The following is a 6956-nucleotide window of genomic DNA, read 5'->3' on the forward strand; positions in this document are numbered from 1 at the left end:
AAACGTAGGCTTAATTTGTCACATATATCATTTGCTCCGACTTGTTCAGCCGGCTCTGCTATTTTCCATTAGTGCACTTCAGGGTTGCAACTGGGATGGGAAGGAGAAGTGACAAAGTATGATGAGACTCCAGCTTGATGAGCATTTGCTGAGTGTGCAGTCTACTGTAGCTAATGCCGTCGGGCGCGCAGTGGCCGTACGCCCCAGCCCCGAGCTAACAGCCATCCTGTTAGCCCTCGCTGCCCCGGGGCTGTGTCCTGCCGTCACTGGGAGGAGATGACGAGGAAACCCCGACGGCTGGTGGCTTCTCTCGTCCCACCACCACTCCTCTCCCCAGTCCATCAGGTGGAGGAACCGGCGCAGCAATGGTGGGCTGCAGCCGTCAGATGCCGGTGGTACCACTTAGCCTATAGCCCAGGCACTTCGTCGTTTCCGTATGCAATTAGCTTACAGCAGCATGGTAAATATTTCATACCTTATAGCAAAGGTTGTTTAATTTTTTATTATTTTAAAGCTGCTCATGAATGTTTCACGGAGATGATCTCCTCTGGTGGAGAATGGAATGGGAAAGTGCAAGGAGAGTTTCCTGCAGTTTCAGTTTTGGGGACTGTACTCCAGTCACCCAGTGCCCATGGTAGCTGTTAATTTAGTCTGCTAATGAGTACAACTGAAGCAGGGTGTTGAGCAAAGCGTATTTACTGAATATGGCACTGTGTGAAATAAATGCCTATAATATGACTCTACAATCCTATTTATTACAACAGTAATTAAATTGTCTTTTATTCCATGGACTCAGCTACCCTGACTCAAAAGAGGACAACCTCCCAGCTCGTATGTCATGGCACCTTCTGCTTTTGTGTATTCACTTCAAGTTCTACCATTGCTGGGATCTGCAAAAAAGCCATTGCAAAGAGCTTTTGTGCAAAACGCCATTGCTTCTGCTTGTTGTGTGACGGCCTTTATGAAATGTCATTTATGTCATCTGCTCCTGACCAAGTCCAGGAGTGACCCCTCAGAGCACCTGTTCTACCACTGACTTTGAGAGACAACTGGATCTCTCTCTGTCATCTGAAAGTTAGATGGCTATTCTAAAGTTAGGTGAGATGAGTTTCTTTCCTGGTATCATGACATGAAATGTCATGAAATGACATTAAATTTAATTTCACATGAAATGAATGTCCACTGGATAAGGTACAGATAGAGCCAAAAAGCAAGTGACTTCTTTTATGTTTGTTTCAGTGCAGAGCCTCCAAAAAGGGCCTCTGGGGACCAGCTGATCCCATGTCCTTTTCTCTGAGGTATCGCATTAGTGATCTTCCTGCAAATGTTTCTGGGATGACCAACTAATTTCTTCTCTATTTCTCTTTCTACAGGAAAAGAAAGCAAAGAGCATCTTTGCTTGTGACATTTGCCACCCTGGCTTTTAATTCTGCGTACCCTGGGATCCCCCTTTGACTCAGATATTTTCCTGCCTCCCTGCAGAGCAAACTGAGGGCAAAGTTGGTTGTCTGAACCCAAATTAAGTCTTCAGGAAAGGACTTGGGACTTTAATCACAGCCAGTAACTCAACCATGCAGGATATACTCACGGTGCAGTGTCACTTAGATGTCTGCTCCTGCTCTCCCCCTCCTGCCCAGATCCTTTGGCAGTTTCATAGAAATAGATTTCCCAAAGCCTTCATTGTCTGTGAGCTAGATCAGCTCCTTCTACTTGTGTTTCGTCGATCTGTTACTTGCTGCACAGCCAGGCTGGAATGCACAGCATCACGGCAGGTAGGAGTTTTTTGGAAGACTTTCCTGGAAAAATCTCCTTTCCAGTCTTCCTTCCCCACCACTCGCCACAGCTCTGCAAAGAGAAAGGATGCTAAGAGCGTCCTCCAAAACCACTGGCCTTTCTCTGTGTCTCCCTCTCCTTGCCGAGCTGCCCCAAACAGTCTGACTGAGAGGGCACTGCTCATTTGAGTGCTCTCAGCTGTACACATTTGAAAATCTTTTTCCTCTACAAAAAGGGAGGAATACACATGATAAAGGGCACCAAAAAAAAAAAAAAAAAAAGAATATACATAATAAAGGACACAAAAAGGAAGGAATACACATGATAAAGGAAAATCACTAGGACCGGCCAACTAGGGAATTGCCTGGGATCTGCTTATCAGAGGCTATCATCTCCTTTCTTGTTCAACTTCACTTGTTTCAGACCTGCCCAAGGGGATTCTCTGTATTTCAGCTCACACAATGAAGATCCTCACGTCTGCTGCAAGTGCACAGGGCAGCGTTTGTCCCACGGGCAGTTTGCTGTGATGTGGCAGTCTTTGGCCAGGCTTGGTATTGGTTTTCCCATTGAACTGCAGTAGTTTGGACACCCAGGGGTAACCGAGTTACTGATCTTAGTGCCACTGCTGTACAAACCAGCAATTCAGATGTGCTGTTACCATGTGCTTGGTGCAAGCCATGGTCTTAGCAAAGAACTGTGAGCAAAATCCTCATGGAAACCTTATTGAGTAAATGCTGCAGCTGTGATGCACTTTTCTGACCTTCCCCCGGGCCCTTGGAAACAGCACTTGGTTGTCCTGTCACAGAAGGACTTTGGAGAGAGTTTTGTGGTGGCCTCTCCCCAAGCGCTTGGATCTCACGTGGGGTGAAGGTGACAGCCGGAGGGACTGTAGGATCACCTTCCTCTCCCGCACCCCCAACCTGAGCCCCCTGGGACCTTCCTCTGAAATACGGCATCCCCCCGAGTCGCCTCGGGGTAAGAGAAGAGATTCTTTGAGATGCCCACCATCTGTCAGCCCCGCCATGCCCAAACACCACACGCCTGCGCTCCGCAGGGACAGCCCCGTCTGCGTGCCTCCATTTCACAGGCAGGCAACTTCACGCTCAGTCTTTTACATCTCCAGAACAGCCATTTATGTCCCATTCAAAGAAGCTATGGTATAAGTTGCACTTAGTCTTAGATTTCCGCTCTTTTCCCTGGGGCAGGAGCAGGTAATGAGCCCTGGAGCCATCATGCACTTGGAGCTGCTGCTGCTCTTCTGGAGCTAATTCAGGGCTTTGGGATGTGGGATTTCAGGGACAGCTGGGTCTGCACCCAGGGTGACACAAGCGCCAGGGAGCCCAGGGATGGACAAGGTGAGGAGTGCCAGCCTGTCCTAACAACACTTCATCTCACACCACTGGTGGACAAATGGAGCTGAGTCAGGTGTGGATGGCAGAGACATCGGTGCTTTGGGGAGACTGTGACCAGAAATTCATAAATAATGAAATCGCCGTGTTCCACCTGTTTTTCTATCTGCAACCTGCATTGTGTGTGGTTTTCATGAATACATTAATTAGGGGCTATGAGTCTCTGAACAATATTAACAAATCATCACTATGCATGCTTCCTCTAAACGTTCAGTATTTGAAAATCTGATTAGGATTGGTTAATTTTAATCAGACAGCCGAGGAACACGGTATACCTCTCCTTCCTAGCTGGCTGAGTGATGCACGCACATGTGCTTGAATTCAAATTCAGCTCTCCATAGCCATTTCCTGGAAACTCGTAAGAATCAGGGGCATGAACTTGGGCTCACCAGACCATCTCCTGGGAGGGCAGGGGCACATCGTCCAGAAATCCTAGGGAGAAGTTTTGGAAGCATTCAGCTCATGGTGGTCTTGAGCAGCAAGTGATGACAAAGGAGACTAAGACAACAAACACGAGGACAAAATCCTCTCCCAGGCGGTGAGTCAGATGTAGCCGATGGTCAGTGTGAGCTGATATCTCCAAAAGCTCTGGTTATGGGGAGATGTTCCCAACTGTGTGTCTTCTACAGGTGCTTGTTGCAAATCGCCTTTATCTAAAATGGCATCGCAGAGTCCATCTGATGAGATACAAGCACACTGATCCAGACCAGATTTTTTACTTCACCTCCCCTGCCTGAAAATATGCTACTACCAAAGTGTCAGACGGGGAAGAGACTCCCCTTTGTCTCTTCATTCACCGGGAAGAATCCATCATCCAACACTTTTCACCTGCCTCAGTCACAGGTAAATCCCAGACCAGATTTTTTTACACTCAAACCCTTCATGCTTCCTCTCACCTCCCTCAATGGGACAAATAAAGCCCAATAATATGCAAACCCCTGATTTCTCAAATTCCTTCCACTCCAAGATGTCTTCTGGCAAGGAGCCTCCCGCAGAAGGGATGAGCCCTGTCTGTGCCAAAATGCAACTCAACCCCTCGCTTTCAGCTCTGTGTCAGATTTTTATCATAACTTCGCTTTGAATACATATATGTATTAAAAAAAAAAAAAAAAGGACATTGGATTTAAAAAAAAAAACAGCTTTGAAATGTGAGCTAGGCTTGGGCACCGCACCGCAGGCTGCAGCCGAGCGGCCTCGCCGAGCTCCCGGCGTTCCCCCGGCCGCCGCCGGCCCCGCTGCCCTGCCACCCCACCGAGAAAGCCTTTTGTCTTCCCAGCAGGCTGGGGCTGAACGACGGAGGGCCGCTTCCCAGAAAGAAGGCAGCTTGTTTGCAAGAAAAAGGGGAGTCTTCTTTGGCTTTTTTGAAAAATAATCTGCCATTTATTTTTTTTTTTTTTTATATCTGCATAAATGCTGCAATTCTTTGTGGGATGTTTTTTTTCCTCTCTCCGCTAACAAATGCTCCAGTGTCTTTACCAGGATAAAAGGGTGGGGGAGGGAAAGGCACAACCTTCTCCTCCCCAAACCAAACCAGCAACATATTTGCACTATTTAATTTAATAGGGAATTAATACCATTAGCGGATTAAATATGCCAGCAGCCCTAGCGCTCAGCATTCATTCCCGTGAAGCAGATGGGTGTGTGCGTATCTATCACGCGCTGCCAATAAAGTGGGAACGAGGCAGGCTGGGCAGTGCAACACGCACTGGCACGGTGGAGCGCGGTGTCCTTGTGCAACCCTGCGTCGTGCAAGGATGTGTGCGGCCCAGGGACGAGGTCAAACCAGTATGCACGGGCTGGCTGGTGCCCTACCAGGGTGGCCACAGGACAGAGGCTGGATGGAGACTCGGGAGAAATGGCTTTGGGTGCATTGCTTTTGCCAAGCCTCAGTTTCCTCATCTGTAAGATGGGCACAAAGGTATTGGTCCAGCATCTGCTGAAACCTCCTGATAAGAACCGCTCCAGGAGAGCAAGACAGCAATGATGTTATCCATAAGAGCCCAGGAATCACGTGCTGAAAGAGGGGGCTGGGGAGGAACAAGGGGACTCTCCATCCTGCCCCATCCAGGCGACCGTGGCAGCAGTGTGACTGTGCCTCGGTCATGTGATGGTGTGTCTCCCAAGCAGCGGGAAGCAGCTTTTTCTCCACAGTCGCTGCCTTCACTGACCCTTACCGCTCATTTTCTGATGACAAACTCAAGCTTGTGACAACCTGTCCCCCCATCACTGGTGGAAAACACAGCTGCTTGCTCCCCCCTGCTCACTTCTTCTCTAGAGCTATAGCCAAGCGTGGGGCATCCTCTCACCTTGCTGGCCCCTGCGGCAGGTCCTCCCCTTCGCCCTTGCAGTGGCAAAGGGCTCTCAGCCCCTGCCTCCAGCACCCCCCACTCCAGACCCAAGGAACAGGAGGAACGAGAGGCTGGACAGGGAGAAGGGGCAGGGGTTTCGGGTGAGGTGCTTTAAGGAAGATGTCATCAGGAGAAGTGAGTTTGCGTGGATAAAGTAGCAAAAGGGAAATTCTGCTCATCAAGAAGTGCCTCTGTGTGCAGGTGCTGCTGGGGGGCTGCACCAGGGAGCAACGGGGCACAGCAGAAGACAAGAGGACCTGGAAGTGACGGGGAGACTACAGAGGAAGGATGAGCAGGGAGGTGGCATGAAAGAAGCGTAGCGGGAGCGAGAGGGGGTTTCGGGTGAGGCGCTGTAAGGAAGATGTCATCAGGAGAAGAGAGTTTGCGTGGATAAAGTAGCAAAAGGGAAATTCTGCTCATCAAGAAGTGCCTCTGTGTGCAGGTGCTGCTGGGAGCCTGCACCAGGGAGCAACGGGGCACAGCAGAAGACAAGAGGACCTGGAAGTGACGGGGAGACTACAGAGGAAGGATGAGCAGGGAGGTGGCATGAAAGAAATGTTCAAGGAGCCAAAAGAAAAAGAAATAAAGAGAAACCACTTCAATAAACACTAAAAATTACAAGAGCCTTTTATTTTAATATGATTTGCACAGTATTTTTGTTAGCGATTGACAGGATTCCCTCCCTCTCTGGCAAGGCACCTGGGAGGAGAGGAAGGATGAATAGAGGAAGGACTAAATGAACAATGGGGGGACGCTGGCCCGCGCTGCTGGCAGCGCTCCACCAGCTCCAGTGGGCTGAGCCGGCAGAAGATTTGGCCCACTGCTGACAGTCTGCAGAGAGATGAAGGAACAGAGCGGAGCGTGGGGGGGTATTTGGGGTTCCTGTCCAGGGAAGAGTCCCTTTGCTGTGTGTGTCGTGACACCTCCGCAATCCCAATCCCTCTTCATGGCCTCTCAGCACGACGCTGGGGAAAGAGCATCCTCCGGTACCTGGGACATCACTCTTGGTTTCTATCTACACGTGGAAGAGAGGGGTGAAACCGTCTGGCCTCCACCAGACATAGCGACACATTGCCTCATTTCATGGGCCATGGTAGTGCCCGGCACCCCTCAGACCACCCACAGCCGGGACTGTGGGCTTGGGGGTGTCTCCACATGGAGCCACCAGCCCACCGAAGCCCTTGCCCTCAAAGGGGTGATGGGGGTGGTGAAGCACTGGCACAGGTTGCCCAGAGAGGAGGTGGATGCCCCATCCCTGGAAACATTCAAGGCCAGGTTGGACGGGACTCTGAGCAACCTGATCTAGTTGAAGATGTCCCTGCCCATTGCAGGGGGTTGGACTAGATGAGCTTTAAAGGTCCGTTCCAACCCAAACTATTCTATGATTCTATGAAACCTGCCCAGCAGCCAAATTGCTGCTGGCATC

Source organism: Pygoscelis adeliae, unplaced genomic scaffold (assembly GCF_000699105.1).
Source record: "Pygoscelis adeliae isolate BGI_AS28 unplaced genomic scaffold, ASM69910v1 Scaffold191, whole genome shotgun sequence".
Classification (NCBI taxonomy): domain Eukaryota; kingdom Metazoa; phylum Chordata; class Aves; order Sphenisciformes; family Spheniscidae; genus Pygoscelis; species Pygoscelis adeliae.